Source organism: Equus quagga, unplaced genomic scaffold (genome assembly GCF_021613505.1).
Source record: "Equus quagga isolate Etosha38 unplaced genomic scaffold, UCLA_HA_Equagga_1.0 146_RagTag, whole genome shotgun sequence".
Classification (NCBI taxonomy): Eukaryota; Metazoa; Chordata; class Mammalia; order Perissodactyla; family Equidae; genus Equus; species Equus quagga.
In genome coordinates this window covers 683,242-699,243 of record NW_025796728.1, presented here as the reverse complement: position 1 = coordinate 699,243, position 16,002 = coordinate 683,242, and the positions used below count along the sequence as shown (strand labels likewise).

General features: G+C 50.2%; 1 protein-coding gene across 2 annotated transcripts in view; it reads left to right on the top strand.

Moving 5' to 3' along the window:
• Positions 1-13,380: 13,380 nt before the first annotated feature.
• The window catches only part of LOC124232931 (platelet-derived growth factor receptor alpha), a 43,685-nt gene continuing 41,063 nt past the window's right edge, over positions 13,381-16,002 (top strand). The window contains exon 1 of one of the 2 annotated variants that reach the window (XM_046649854.1): positions 13,381-13,544. The gene's annotated coding sequence lies outside the window, so the exon portion shown is untranslated. Of the gene's footprint in view, positions 13,545-14,589; positions 14,710-16,002 lie in introns of those variants that run through there. The other variant, XM_046649857.1, reaches the window with a different exon arrangement.

The window sequence follows — 16,002 nt, the reverse complement described above, 5'->3', positions numbered from 1 at the left end:
ATAACATATTTAACTTGCATAAAACATAAGAGTTTATATCTTAAAAAGAGTACCCTTTTGCTGCAAGGAGAATGGATTGATAAAAGGCACAAATAGATGTAGATAAGCAATTAGAAGGTGATTCCTGGTGAGAGGAATCTCTTGGGACTGAGTGGATGCCATGGAGACATAGAGGAATGGACAGAGTTGAGATACCCTTGGAAGGTAAAATAAAACAAATTCACTAATGGCCTCAATATGGGGCATAAGCGGGAATGAAGGACAAAGTAAACGCCTAGATTTGGGATTTGGGCAACTGGGTGCATGGTGGTGTCATTACCTGAGATGGGAGAGACTAGGGGAGAATCAAGTTTGGGTGAAAATCCATAGTTTGTGAATCAAGACTTCCTACCACCTCTCTAGCGCAAGGTTGATCCGGGGGAAAAGGAGAAGGTCAGTATGACTCAGGACTCCTAGGCCTTGCCGGTCCTGAAATGGCCTCTCTGGACAGAAGAAGGGGGAACATTTCCATTCACAATGAGATTTTCTCTTCCTAGGATTCCATAGTCTCTCTTTGAATTCCTTTTCACTCCCTTAGCTTTGAATTCTAACAAGCAAACTCCAGCCACCAGAAAGTCAGCACAGATAACCTTATATTCCTCTCTCTTGGCTAGGAAGTAGAAAATTCCCATCTCTTCCCCTTAGGTCATAGATAGAAGCAATTAAAGAAATCACTTTCACTCGGAAAAAAAGGAAAGAACTCCAATACCAATCAGAGAACACAAATGGGAAGGAAAAGTAAAAGAGTGTTTCCTGAGCGTTTTCTAGGTTCTGACCGAGACAACAGTCTGCTGCGAGAGCTGCATGCTGGAGCTGCTGGGTGCAGGTAGAGATGTCCAGGGCAATCCTAGAGAGGCAGTCAGGGACCCTTTATGGTGGGCTTTGTAGCTGTGCCAAGGATTCTGGAAGCTGATCTTATAGTCATTTGGGGACCATTGAAGAGATTTAAGTGATGGTCAGATTTGCATTTTGGATGGACCACTCTGGCAGTATTGTGGAGAGTGATAAGAAGGGGAGAAGATAACAGTTGGGCAAAGTGGTGAGGAGGCTGTAACCATTCTGCAGGAGAGATACTGAGGACTTGAAATCAGGCCCTGGAGGCAAGAAGGAAGGAAAGGAAAATAAGGTGCCAAGGAAGATTTGGGAGGTCAATCTGGAGGTCTTAGGGACTAACAGATTCAGATGGGGAACGAGATGGGCTAGTCAAAAATAATGTCGAGATTGGAGGGACCATTGGAATTGTGATATCAATAACTGAGAGAATACAGGACAAGGAGCAGGTTTAGAGTAGCTTGAATTGGATCAATTGTATCCTGACCTGATGAAAGCCAAAATCCTGCTTCCTGAAAAAATCCTTATGGTTCAGGCCATATCTGAGCCCTATCCCCAGTCATGAAATCACCAACTGCCTGCATTTGTTCATATGCTAATGGTTTGTTTCCTAATGACTAGACTTTAAACTTTTGGAAAATAGCTTTCTATCTCTTGTAATTTCTGTGATGTCTCTTCCTGGTCATCTAGCACTCAGCCTTGCACATAGAAGTATTCAATATGCCTTTTGAGTTTAGTGGCATTTATATAGTGTGAACCATACTAATAGAAAAAAGGCACAGGCGCAGAAAAACCTACCTCACTCAGATTAAAGGAGGAAAAGCACATTTTACTTCTGAGTTTCTTGATTAGCAATTCTATTCCCATTATGTCCACATGAATTATTTCTAATTGCAAAGAGCATGAGGATGGTTGTGGGGAGACCCTTGCTGGAAGCCAGGAGGGTCCCCGTTCTTTCTCTATCTGAGAATGACGCTTGGATACATCAGCAACCTCTCCTGTTCAGTTTCTGTGTCTTCAGGTGGTGATGAACCCCTACGCTTTCAGCCCGTGGCTGTGAAGGGCATCAGATAAGCTTGCATATTCAGAAATGCTTTTGGAAGGAATAAAATGGCTTGGGAGTATGGGGTCATCTAAAATGGGACAGAAAAACTGAAATTAAAGTGACCTGTACTTCCAGTGGTCTGTCTGGATTTTGAAAGTTCAAGATAATTGAAGCATTTATTTTCGCCCAACTTTCAGGTAATATGTAGATCCAGCAGACGTTTCTCCTCTGGATGGTATATGTGACTGCGATATAAGGATGAGCTATTTGTCGTGCAGCTTTAGAATGAAGCTTGCAACAGCCATGGAGAGGGCTGTGCATTTCAACCAGTCTTCTCGGCATATGACTGTGCTCAAAGACCCAGCACCCATCGCACAAGCTCTTCCTCTGTCATCCAGGTGAGGTGGGGGCAGGGAACTCTTGACTGGACAATTCCACTTTCTCAGGTTTTGTTGGTGGCTGGAGGGAAAGCAAACAGCACTCAGACAGGCCGATAAGATAACCACTATCTCAAGTGCGGAGCCTGCGGTTCTAAATTGTCTTTTATTTGGAAATACATCCAATCTCATTTAAATCCCAGGACAAAACTCAAATATTGAAGGGCATAGCTATAGACAATTCATTTATTAAGTGTGCAGAATAAATATATGACATGAATTTCTACCTGCAATAACAGACTAGTTTAGTAAGCTTGGTATTAGGTTAAACCATATGAATTGCTGACTTTCAACTGTTTTTGGACCTACAGAAACTGCAGTTACATATGGCAGAGTTGTCGAATCTAATCCACATTCTGTCACTGGCAAATTCAGGTGACCCACAGGAATCTTTGACAGGATTTCTCTTAGCCATTCTTTACTTTTTGTGTGTGTGATAGACTGGTGTGTCTCTAATTGTCTCAAGGGGTATTAAAATATATCCTAGATCAAATTTACTTTCACGTGTTTTTCAAATAAAATCATGCATTGCATCTTTATTTAGTAGAATATGGGTTAGTGGTAGAGAATTAAATGTGAAGACCGGACGTCATCACAATCATGCTTGATTTCCACAAGGTTGGGAATAGGTATTAGATCTGAATGATCAAGATTCTTCTTAAAGATGCGCGCATGTGTCACTCAAATGTTGTGTCTGTTGTACCATGACTTAACCATAAAAACATGAGTCTTTTAGTTGGATAAATCACTGGTTCAATTGGCCTTAATGTTCTCGAGTGGACATAAAGGGGCCGACCCACAGTAATAACATCAGGTTTTCACAGGGCTGCCATGGAAAATTATTTGATGAGAAATATTTTCCATGATGCCTGCTGATTTTAGGGTGCGATTTTAGTGGGAGAGCCTCAGAACGTTAAATCTTGTAGCTCCACCATGCAGCACAGTCTGTCAAAATACTGTTTCTGTGGTAATAAAGGTAAAATTTACTACAACATTCCTTACCAGCAGCTAAGATTTTTGTTTTAATGTTTGGAATTCCAGCAATTGATGCAGACCGAACGTTATGAGGCACTGATAGTCGTTACAGGAGCCAATTTTGGCCATTTTAATTTGAGTTGAACTTAAGTTCAGGTCTTGAGTTCTCTCTTTGAAGTCCCTGGGGCCTGTTGGATTCAAATCTGCTCTAGAGGTTCCTGCAAAGCAGGGCAGCCGGTCCCAGGCCCTGATGGAGCGCATGGCCTCCCTCCCCACTCCGGCCTGGATGCCTTGGCTCCAGCCGGTCCCTCTGCCACGAACTCATCTCCCACCTTTCTCCCCTGGTTATTTCTACTCACTTTTCAAGTCTTAGTCTAGACACTGCCCCTGGAAGCCTTTCCCAACCTCTGAGGTTTGGTAAAGCACCCCAATTCTGTGCTTTCATGGCTTTATATTTGTACCTCTATGTTATCACTGACCTTTTTATGATGAAATTACCTGTCTACCCAGCACACAGCCTGACAGTTGATTGAGGCTGGAAACTGGCTGTAGTTTTAATTGCATCCTGCGCCCTCCTGCACTGCCCATCGCACTGACACACAAACCTTAGCGTTCTAAGGATGACTCCAGACACAGAGCTTCAAGTGGAACCTGAGGCTTGTTGAGAGCTGGACTGGAACTGAACCAGTTTCTAGGGGTGGCTGGGGAGTCTTAGGGAAGGGAGGGGCCCTGACCTGGTTCCTCTCCAGAACATTTGGGAACACTTGGCTTCGTTTCAGGCGCTAATTGTGGACTCGCCCACGGTGGACTTGGGTTCTGAGCTGGCCTCTCGCGCCCTCTAGTGGTTTAAAATCACAGCGGGGCAGAGATGCAACTCACCAGACAGGTCAGGTTTTCTCCAAGGAGGAACTGGCATTAATCATTTAGACATCCACCACTCAGTGAAGTAATTTCATAAATACACTTAGGGAGAAATAAAATAATTAACCAAATGCACACACGGAAAGGAACTTGGAACATCTTGTGGTATCCTTGAAGCGCCTTGGGTTCCTTATTTTGTAGTGCAAACTCTAATAGGCTGTATGCACCCTGCGGACAATTGAAAATGCGCCTTAATCAAAAGCAGTTACTCTGTCATTGTCAGCCTGTGAAACATTAGCTCAGGACGCTGGATGACAGCACATGTTCCTCTTATCTCCTCAAGACGACTCCACCCCCCAGGATGACAGAAGAACTAGATTTGGGGATGTTGGGAGTTTCGGTTACATTCAAATTTCATGATAGCCAATCCCAGAGGACCTGAATTGTCCCTTTTGAACAAGGACAGTTCCTCAGTTGAGTGTGTTCCATCATTTCGTGATTCAGTATCAGAAAATTACAGTTACTTTCGGGCACTAAAAACTGTCATTTCCAGAAACAGGAGAGTGCATTTTGCTATCTTTGCAACTACCCAAGACATGCACTTCTTGTGGGACCTAACTTTCTGAATGACTCAAAAATAATAGCAGAATATAGCTACTTTCCTCAGAATTGTACACAGCTTTAAGTATCACCTCCTCTAGGAAGATTCCTCAAGGCCCTGGACCAGCTCTGGCTTCCCAGGACAGCCTCTCACAGCACCAGATGACAGCAGAGCACTTGTCACCCCAGCCATTTAATCTGGGTTTGTTTTCCGTCTGTCTCCCCCACCAGCAGCTAAGCCCCCTAGTGCAGTGGTCTTGTTTGTTTCTCCACCACAGCTTCCCAGAGTCTAGCACACAGCCTGGCAATGGGTGCTGAATAAACATTGTCGACTGCCTGACACACCCTGTGGGGTAGATGCTGAGGGGGCAGGCCACAGAGGGAAGTTGCTTTTGACTCATTTTAGAGCTATGAGGGACCCCTTCATTCAAATTATGAGCAGAAGAATTGTACGATTACAGACCCAGTGATAGCTGGGTTGGAGAGTTAAGATTAGCACCCAGATACCAACGCACATCTGTAGCTGCATTAGAGCTGAGGGAGGAGAAACTCAGAGTTCTCTCGTGAAGTTCCTGACTCAATCAGGAATCATCATCTCCTCGCCTCATGGGGCTGCATTTTCCGGCCAAGGGCTGGGGGGAAGTTGGCCTAAACTCCGTGGATGGTTTATCAGCTGGATGGTTTTATTACTTTAAAATGTGGCTGTGAAGTTTACCTTTCTGAAGGTTTTTAAATTTTCTTTTTTAAGCATTAAAAATTAAACAGGAAGGTAAATACGTTGAGGATCTGGTAACAGCAAAGAGAGAAGGCCAGAAGTGTGTGGACGATAAATATAATGAAGGGTAAGAACAAGAACATACTGAAGAAAGAAAATATGAGACCAGGAGGAAGGATATGGAAAAGAGAACTAATGTGCACTTTCTTTTCTCTCCTTCAGATTTCCTTTTGTGTCACGGACTATCCAAAGACAAATTAAGTCTAACGAGCAGCATGTCTGAATCGAGGGTTGTAAAACACACACACACTCAGAATCCCACAGGAACATCGTAAATGTGAGCACGTCAGTAGAGAGACATCCAGTCTCGGTAGGCTTAATGGGGATGTCACACAGCTGTGTATGTGTTTTCAGCCCTGCTGTCCCCAGACAGTTTTCATTTGTGAGCGAGGGTGGTTGTGTTTGTAGTTAGAACGAGCAAACTCTTTTTCACTTTATGAGTTAGAATCAAGCTTGGCTGTAAGTAACAGAAAAATTCAAAATAAGAGGCTTAAGGAGATAGAGTTTTATTTCTCCTACATTTTCAAGAAGATAGTAAGTAGTTTATCAGCATTTGTTTGGAGCTTCACGGGTCAGGAATCTTCCGTTTTTTTGCACCATCGTGCATGGTTTTCATTTTCAAGGTTACCTCACAGTCTCAGATGGCTGCTGAAGCTCCAGTCATACATCTGCTTTCCATCCAGCAAAAAGATTGAGAAGGATGTGCCCTTTACTATTAAGGACACTTCTTGGTAATTGGACCCACAACTTCCGCTTACATCCCATTGGCCAGAACTTTCCTTCATGACCACATCTAGCTGCAAGAAAGACTATGAAAGGAAGATTTTGTCCTAGGAAGCAAAAAAATCAGAGGCTCAATTACAGAGAAGGAAGGTAGAAGGATTACTGGAGGACAGTATGCAATCTTTGTCACTGGAATCATACATATTGTCCCTGAATGTGAGCCCTGCCTCAGTCTCTCCAGGGCATGGTGAGGGCTGGGAGCGGGGATAGAGAGCTACTACTGAGTATCCTTGAGACCAGGATGTGGCTTCACCCCTGCTTGGGTCGCTGGGTGATCTGAAATCCAAATGTGGATACAAATGCATATTCGAGAGTATGAATAAGGGAAAAAATAATCTAGTATTATAATATAATCAGATAATCATATAATAATTAAAGTTCTCATGTTTTCATAGAACGTTCATAATCACTCATAAAGACTCATAAAGTCATCAGATATGTCTGGCCACAATTTATACTGCTGAATTTAGATGTTAAGTGTAGACAGCTCTTTAAATTCAACCAACTCCCATTGTGTGGATTCAGAGACAATAGCTGAATATGTAGGAGATAAAGCTCCTGACTCTTCTTTCTCAGCATCTTCTCTGCCCGCAGGAAATGCTGGAGTTACCCAAGATTCTGTTCTGGATTTTCTCCTCATTTTAATCCTCCTCTTCCTGAGCTTTTCCAAATGTATCATGTTTAAGACTGTGCTCATCAATTTCTTTCCCAAATCTATTCCTATTGTTTCTCAACTGACTAAATGGCATCAGCTAGGGCCCAAGCCACGGACCCTACTCTCCCTCACAGCTCATAGTCAATCAGGAGTGCTGTGCAGTCTACTTCCTTCTCTCTGATTCTCTCGCTTTCTCCAAACCCCCTCCCATCAGCCCGGGCCCAGGGAAGCATCCTCTCTTGCTAGATTACAGCAGTAGCTCCCTGCCTCCTGGAACCATCCAGACTGATCTTGCCTAGAATTCAACTCTGCTCTAGTCCTGCCCCTCCTTAAACCAGTCTTAGTCCTTCCACAGAATTCAGTCCAGACCCTTACATGGCCTGCAAGACCTCCATGATCTGGCCTCCTTCTTGCTTCTGCCCATCTGGACCTTTCCAGGTTCCAGCCATTTCAGACTTTTTTCACTTCTTCTGATGACCTCGTGCTCTCTCTCACCTCCAAGCCCATGCTCGTGAGATTTTTCCCCAACTAGATTCTTATTCCTCTTAGGCTTGCAGAGATGTCCCTTCCCTCTGAGAGGTCCTCTCTGATCCCCAGGTTGGGGTTAGGCTCCTCCGCTGTGCTCTGTCATCACTCTGTACCTCTAACACTTGCTGATAGCACTATAGGAAACTTTATGATTGATTGATCGTTCGCTCAACCAATCTATAAACCCTGTGCAGGCAGCACTGCATGCTTGGCACTTGGCACAGAGTCTTGGGCGTGTGAGGCTCAGTAAGTATTTATTGTCTGGAACTGGATCAAGACAAGCTCCTTCCTGCCCAGCCTGGAGGTCCCAGTTGTGCACATTTTGGAGGGTTGGGGGAGGTCCTGTGGCCCACGATTCAAGACTTTGCCTGGTCTGCCTTCTCCAGCGATCTTCATCACAGTCTCATGAAGAAATGAGTGCAGTCTGGACGGGTGCTCCCTCAGTACTCAGCAGTGAGACTGCAATGGGGGAAACCCTGGTGGTTAGCTGAGAGCGAGAGTCTTCTAGCAAGTTCCTTGAAGTCAAGGACCACATCCATTCTGTCTACTACTGTTCCCTAATACCTAGTACTGAGCCAGACTCAAGGCAGATGCTCCACGAATGTTTCTAGAATCAATGAATCAACTCTCCAAAGCTGAGGAGAAACTCTGGCCCCTGCCCTAAGTTTTTGATGAATTAAAAAATGGAGGCAGAAACTCTTCCAAAACCAAGGTTGGGGGCAAGTCTGTGTGGAGGAAGGTGGCTGTGTGTGAGATGTATGGGACACCTTGCCCTACCAAGGGCATCCTCTCGAAGTCAGGGCGTCTGGTGCACAACCCCAGTGAGACACTCGCAGGGTTCCCTCGCTGGTCCTCGCCCTAGGTTCTCCGAGGCTGAGGCCCTCCTTCCTGGCTTCCTTACAGCCCCCCTGGGTAGTGATGCCAGACCTGTCTTCTGATTTCCATTGCTTTCTCCAATCCTTCCTGCCTGGGGTTCATTTTTTGGGAGGGCCTGAGACATTGAGGGTAATAGCTGGGAACCAAGATGCACCCCATGCACCATTAATTGACAATATGAAAGAGAAAACTAGACTGGCCTTCACGCGGCTCTTGAGGCCAATTCAAGGGAGCTGGGGATGAGTGTGACAGTGATTGTGCCTGTGGAAAAGCCTGAAGAAGGAAGAGAAAGTGAACATTTATTCAGCTCCTTCCTGGGCTTCATATACATAATCTCATTTAATCTTCACGATCCAGGGACATAATGTAGACATTTGTACAGATGAGGAAACTGAGGCTCAGAGACAGGGCCTGTCTTGACGAGGTCACACAGTAACTGGAACCAGGACATGGTCAGGCAGACCCAGGCAGTGCTGTAGGCAAATTGCTTAACGCCTCTGACTTGGTTTGCTCATCTGTTAAATGGGAGTAATCACGCACAACCCACAGGGTTGTCTCGGGGATTACATAAGATGATATCCTGATTAAATAATGTGGCTCATATTCAGGCTTACGTGCTGTAGTTAACGTAATTGTGGAACCCAGCTTCCGCTGGCTTTCCACTCCACAACACCTTTCTGTTGGAAGCTTTTCTTTCTTTCTTTTTTTTTTTTGACATCACAGGGCCCTGCTGTACTCCTGGGACTTCCAGAGGACAAGGCCCTTTCTTCAGTCAGGCTGACCTAAACAGAGCAAGCCCTCCCTCCCCTCCCAAGCCACAGCTGTGTGTTGGAAAGCGGGATGGCTGAGGCCCCTAATAGAGAGCAGACCTCCAATCTCGTCATTCCCTCCCCCTCCCCTCACATGGGTTTTCAAATTAAAAGTAACTAAAAGCTAAGGCCTAAAGAGAAGGAGGGGAGTAGGAGGCACAGAAATATCCCCAGACCGAGGAAGCAGTGCAGTCTTGCTCTCTCTCTCTCTTTCTCTCTCTCCCTCCCTCTGTTGGAAAAGGGCATCAAAAAATCCAGACCCTGAGGAGGTCCACCTGGACCACATCTTTGCCAGCTCTGAGAGGTGGAGGCCCACCCGGGCTGGGCTGGGCCACAAAACAGGGCTCACAATCTCTGGTCCTCTGTCAGGTCAGTGAGCAGTCTGCGGGGTTAGAAACCCTTGGAGCGGTTGCAGCTGGTCACCAGTCACAGGGGACTACTTTCCACTTCTCTCTGGAGACGCATCTCTGGAGAGAGAGCCTCAAAGAACCCAGAGTAGACGCAGCACCCTTAGATTCATCCAGCAACAGGGAGGAAGAGGAGGTGTTCCAGGAGTCCTGGAGAGAGAACTGTCACCCTAAGGTACCCACGCGGGTCCGGATGGACCCTTCTGGAGAAGGTTTTCTCCTCCTTTTCCAAGACTTGGGCCTCTTTGCATCCTGAGCGTGCGAAGAGGCTCGAGCCTCTTCCAAACCTCAGCTGGGGCAGACCCGAGGCAAGGGCGGAGTCCTCGCTGGTCTCCGCACACGGGGACCCCAGGTCTGTGCGCCACATCCACAAGCGTCCTCCGAGCCTTCCCCACGAAGGTCCCTTCGCGGGGCGCAGGGAGGGGACTCCTGCAGGCGCGGTCAGGAACTGAAGGGGGTGGGGGAAAGGGCAGTAGCGCCGTTTTCTTTTGCAGACCACCAAAAGGCCCTTCATTTTCAAATCAGGAAGCTAGAAATGCGCCCCCACCCCATCAACTTCTCGCAAGTTTGTTTACATGTGATTTTCACAACTAACGGCTTTGATAACTGCTACAACCATAAGTCTTCTAAAGCAAAAAACCTTCTGAATTCTCCGAGGAAAGTAGAATTGGGGGGTGGTGCTGGAGAGCAGGGGAGGAGTAGAGAAGAAACAAAAAGCCAACTCAGCGGGAACGCCCACCGAAGCCGAAGGTGTGACGCCCGGAGCGGCAGAAGCGGTTACGGAGGAGTGGGGGCCAAGGATCCAGCCCAAGGAGCCAGGCCTCGCGGCGGGGCAGGGGCAGACTTTGTTTGTTTGTTTCAGACCGTTTTGATTCGGTTGTAACAAATTTGCGGGGCCCTCTTTTGGATGGCTGGCTCTACACATCCCTTTATACCCTTGCACCCAATTTTATGTCTCCTGCGGGTCTAGACGCGCGAGGCCACGCCAGAACCGCCGCTTTCCCCAAACGGCCCGGCCCATCCCAATTCCGGAGTTGGACTTCCTTCCCAGAGGGTTGCAGCCGCCCAGACTCCCGGTTTGGGGAGAAAACTCTCATTCTTAACCCCGTGACGATCCCTCAAGGAAAAACATAAGAGGTTGAAAAACTCAAAACCCGAGTGCAGACTGGGATGCTCGCACAGCTGCCCAGGCCGGCAAAGGTCGCTCCTCGGGGCGCACAGGGCAGCCTGGTCCCCCGCAGTGCCCCGGGCAGGAGCCGAGGAAGACGAGAAAAGACCAGGCGGCGCTTCTCGCCCGCTGCTGCTCCGGGACCACCCAGGACCCCGAGCGTCGGGGGAGCAATCTGGAAGGATCTTAGAACAACACGGGAAGAGCGCGGCTCGGCCCGGCCCACCTCCCCCCGACGCCCGGGCTGACTGATGCGCGCAGACCCGACCGCTCTGGAAGCCGGGGACCAGCGGAGGAGGGCGGACAGCACGATTCAAACCCGCCTATGAGCAGCGGGAGGGGCAGGTGGGTGGGGGCGGCGGGGGGGCAGGACTCGTTTTAAGGAACGAACCGCCTCTTTTCTAGGGCCTCCAGCCCCGAGGTTGCTCCTGACCACTGGGTTTATTTTGCTTTTGCACGGGAGGCAGATGTTGACCTCTCTCCATCTTTGCTCTGCCCAGACTCGGAGAAATCTTCCCCAACCATTTGCTTCCCTACGCCACCCCCCACCGGTGCGCTTTCCCGGGAGTCAGCTCCCCAGGCCTTTAAACCTTCTGGAATGTCACACATGGAAACCTTTAGCAAATGTTTGTTAATGATCATAACAAAGGCATCATTCAAATTAGGCAGGTAATTACTACCAGAAGGACAACTGGGTGCTCCCTGGCTCATCCATTCCCTCTGCTTTAAACTCGCGAGGAGTTAGGGCCCGAAGACACCCCCGCCCAGCCAGCTCTTCGGGCCCCTTTAAGTGTCTCTGAAATGAACTGTGAAGTTACCATTTGTGGGCGGGGTGCGCTGGGGCCTTGCGTTCGGGAGATCCCAGCGCGACCCGGCTGGCCTTTTCCCGGCAGGAAAGCAGGTCTTCCTGGGTAGGCTCCCTGCCTCGCCTCCTACCCTCTTGGGTACTTGGTATAAAAACTTAGGTCTCACTTGTCTTTATTAACAGCATGAAAGCCAGCATCCGCTTTTTCCTATTATTCCGCATTCTGATTTTTTGGGGGGGTCTTTAGTCCCCGTTCATTATCTACAAACATTACGGTATCCTGTTAGCATTCCGAACAAGGGGCTGTTCATATATTTGCCTTCCATGATTTCCTGAAGGAACATGTGGAAGTAATAGTGAGCAGTGCAGTCGCCCGAACTGAAGATGCACGAGAAGCGGCGCGCAGAAGGGCTGGGGGAATGGGGCCCCTGGCCCAGCCCCAGGCGTCTTCCCAAGCCTGACACCCCAGGAGTCCGTCCCAGTTAAGGACAGCATCCCTCGGAGTACTTCTCTGTGACGCTCCCCTGCCGGCTATCCCGTGTCCACCCTCCGGATGACGGAGAAGGTGAAGGCTGTCCGACGTTCAAGTCTCGACCTGGCCGCCCTGGCCATTCTGAGAGTGTGGGGGGTGGGGGTAGGGATAAAGGATGGCCCCCTCCATCCAACAAGAGAATTCAAAATTGGAGAAGGCGGGGAAGGTGAACGCGCTCCCCTCCCCCGCCCTCGCTCAGAAGCCCCACTCCGCCCAGGTCTCGTTCCTGGAGCATCAGCGCCCCCTTTCCTTCGTGAGCAGGATCGCTCTCTCCCGGCGCTGTCTGTGGCCCGGCGCCTGGGACACAGGGTTTGGGGTTCCGCTCTCAACCCCAGGGCAGTGGCAGGGTCTGACCCACGCAGCGCGAAGGAGCGCGGGGAGGGTCAGCGTGCACCCTCCCCCTGAACGCGGAGGTGTCAGGCTTGTGGTAGACGATTCCCCAAACGCCCGAGCCTGAGCCTTTTTGTGTGCGTGACAGAAGCCAGGGCAACCTCGCCCAGATAACCCCGAAAACAAAGGCACAACAAGATAAGTGGTTCCAAGGGAGTAAAGGTCGTTCTGTCGGAGGATGTCCCAAACTTACGCAGACCCTCAATTGTTTTACCCTCTTTCAAAACCTTTACAAAACAAAACCCCCCATCATCTTCATATTGGACTCAACAGTTTGCCTAATCCCATTAAAGGATTAGAAACTACACGGCACTTTTCCCTAAAAAAACCCAGGTTCAAAACGACACCACCGCTTGGAGACCTCTCCCGAAGGCCCCACTTCTAGTTGGGCTAGGAATTTCTACAGAAGGGACACTTTTCAATTCCACATTTATATTCTCTCTGGGCATTAACTGCAATTTTACGTGTTCTTTTTTTTTTTCCTTTCGAAGAGAATACATAGCAATATAGCAGCGTAGGAAAATATCCTCCATATCAAGAGGCAAACTCATTCTGGAAATGATGGGCAGCTTGTAGTTTCCCCAACCTCTTTCCCGGCAGAGCATCAACACCGCCCCCTTCCACCACCCCCACCCCATCTGGTCTGCTTCTCCCCGCCCCCCAGTTGTTGTCGAAGTCTGGGGGTTGGGGCTGGACCCCCTGATTGCGTAAGAGCAAAAAGCGAAGGCGCAATCTGGAGGCTGGGAGATTCAGAGCGCACAGAGTTCGAGGGAAACTTTTATTTTGAAGAGGCCAAGGGAGGGGGGGGCTTCATTTCCTGACAGCTATTTACTTAGAGCAAATGATTAGTTTTAGAAGGATGGACTATAACATTGAATCAATTACAAAAAGCGGTTTTTGAGCCCATTACAGTTGGAGCTAGAGGGAGAGAAACAGAGGAGGGGACTCCAGGAGAGGACTGGAGGCCGTGGACACACTTTTTACTCCATATGTAGGATTTTCATTGCGAATTGACAGAGAAGGAGAAGGTAAGGGAGGAGAAAAAATGATTTTTGCTTCTAAGACAAGTCCCTGATCAGGCCCTCTGGGCTGGAAGTGAAGTAACTTCACTCAAACTTTGGGCGATGAGAAAAAAAAAATTGGAATTGAATTCTAGCAGTGTGTCTAGAGAGTAATTTATTTTGAATAAACTTCACTTGGAGGGAAGATAACCATAGAGTTCGAAAGTCTAGGGATTTTAAAAAAACACATTTTCCAGACCTATTTTTAAAAGCAGTGTTTTTCTAACAACTCTATGGCCTCCCAAAGAAATTGTTCAGGCTTACATTTTTGAGGTTTCTTTTAGGGTTGGGGGTGGTATTCGTGTATACTGGGACCAGCACCAAGTAATGCTGGGAGTGGGGGCAGAGGTGTTTGCCCTCTTCTTGGCAGTGGGTCCTGGAAGGCGACAGGTTTTTAATGAGTATTTTCATTCCTCGCCCGCGGTTTGGCGGGACAGCGCTGCAGCCGCTGGTGTGGAGCGCGGCTGGAGGACCGGGGGAGGTGGGGAGAGAGGAGCATCGAGTGGGGCGCGGAGGGGGTTGCGGGGAGAGGAGGCGTGAAAGGCTCGGCTGGAGACGGCTGGACCTTGGGTGCCCGCCGGGTGCACATGGCGCCGGCCGAGGGCGCGTAATTACTGGACGGCGCTGCGCCGGGTGCGAGCTGGGGCCAGACGCAGCACAACCGTGGCGGCTGCAAGATAAGCAGACGCGGCGCGGACTTGGGGAGCTCCCTAGTGGTTTGTGGGATCGGGGAAGTGCGAGGGAGAGCGGGCGCCGGCCCCGCAGTGCGCTCGGGTTGCGCGCCCCAGCGCGGGGGCGACGGCGGCGCGGGCGGGCGGGCAGGCAGGCGGTCTGGAGTAATGACAAACACATTTGGCCTCGAGTAAAGAAGTCATCGTCGCCTCGCATTCCAGCAACTGGGATTTGAGGAATTTCGAACTGCGCTCCAAGGGGCCCTCATTGTGCGCTGTGGTCCCCACCCCCACCCGTCTCGGAGCGCCCCCTTCCTCGGTGAAATCATTTCTGCAAAGCCCCGGGGCTCTGCTACTGCCCAGCCCCGGCCGCAGGAAGGAAGGAAGGAAGGTCGCCAGAAAAGTGCTGAACTTCTAGGGGAAGTTAAGGACGATTCGAAACGGAGAAACTTGGTTCCCAGGTGAGAAAGAAAGGTGGAGAGAACCTCCCACACTTCCTCCCTCCAGGCACCCGAGCCCTGGACCCGCCTCGCGTGCCCCTTTCCGCGCGGGGATGCGTGGCACTCGCCGCCTGCGCTCGCCCTGCCTGCTTCATCCTCTCCAGTGCCCCCTTTCTCTATTCCACTCCCTGTGTCGGCCTCCCTGCCCGCTCCCTAGCCGTCTCCTCGCGCCCCTCCTTCCTCCGCCGTCTATCCCCATGGAAATCGGCTTTTACACGTGAGATTAACTTCTCCCGGCAGCGCCAGGGGAGCGGGCGGCGTCCTCTTGGCTCGGAAACTACTGGGATCAGCGGTTCTGTTCGGAAAGGGTCGCGGCCAGCTCTAAGCGAGAGGGAGTGTGGCCCGACCCGAGTGCGGCTGCCCGAGGGGGCCAGGAGCCCCGGCCGCCTGGCCAGGTGTGCGGAGCTGCCAGTGGCCTGGCCTCGCGTCTCTGCTGGGAAGGAATTGCTGGGCTGTCTGTCCGTCCGCTGTCGGTGTCTCCCGCAACCAGAGCGCCGGTCCTGCACTTTGCTCCAGCCCTGGCTAAGACCTCAGGATGTGCAGAAAGAATGCCTGGAAGGACTTGCCACTCACTCCTCCGAGGGTGAGAGGCAAACCTGGGCTGGAGAGGTGGTGTGGATGGCCCTTACCAGGTGCCGACTGCCCCGCGCCAGCCGAGCTGCCTGGAAAAGCCCGGGGCTGGGCAGTGTGGGAAATGGCTTTTTGGCTCCGCAGCTGAATTGCTCAACATTTTGGACCGACTCGCTTCGCCTCTGTCGCTGCCGACCAGAACCAGACAGTCTTTTAGAGCAGAGAGAGCCATCCAGGGCAAACGGGGCACGACAGTCAGCCGCGCAGCTCATCAGACTAACAACTCAGAGCCCAGCGAGACCCCCGGGCGGCTGGAGGGGAGGAAGGGGCGTCCCCGGCGTGCGCACCCCATCCGCTGCCGCGCTGGCTCGGGTTTTTACGTCCACCACACTCCTCCAAACCCCGTCTGACCCGCCCTGTTTTGCGTCCCTTTCCTCTTTTCCTTCACCCTCGGCTTCCTTCTTTCCACAATCCTCACGACACAGGGGGCCCTTCCTCCGCTCCCCGACAAGCGAGGGCCCGACAAGCCTCGCTTTGACGATGCCCTGGTCAGTCCCTGCTTGCACAGTCTTGCTTTTGGTTTGACTCAAGTGTAGCTGGGCTCCAGGATTGGAGTCCCGAGAGCGAAGGGGAAGGCAGAAAGAGGAGGTGGGGGGAGGCACCAGGAGGGAGCCCGTAGCTGAC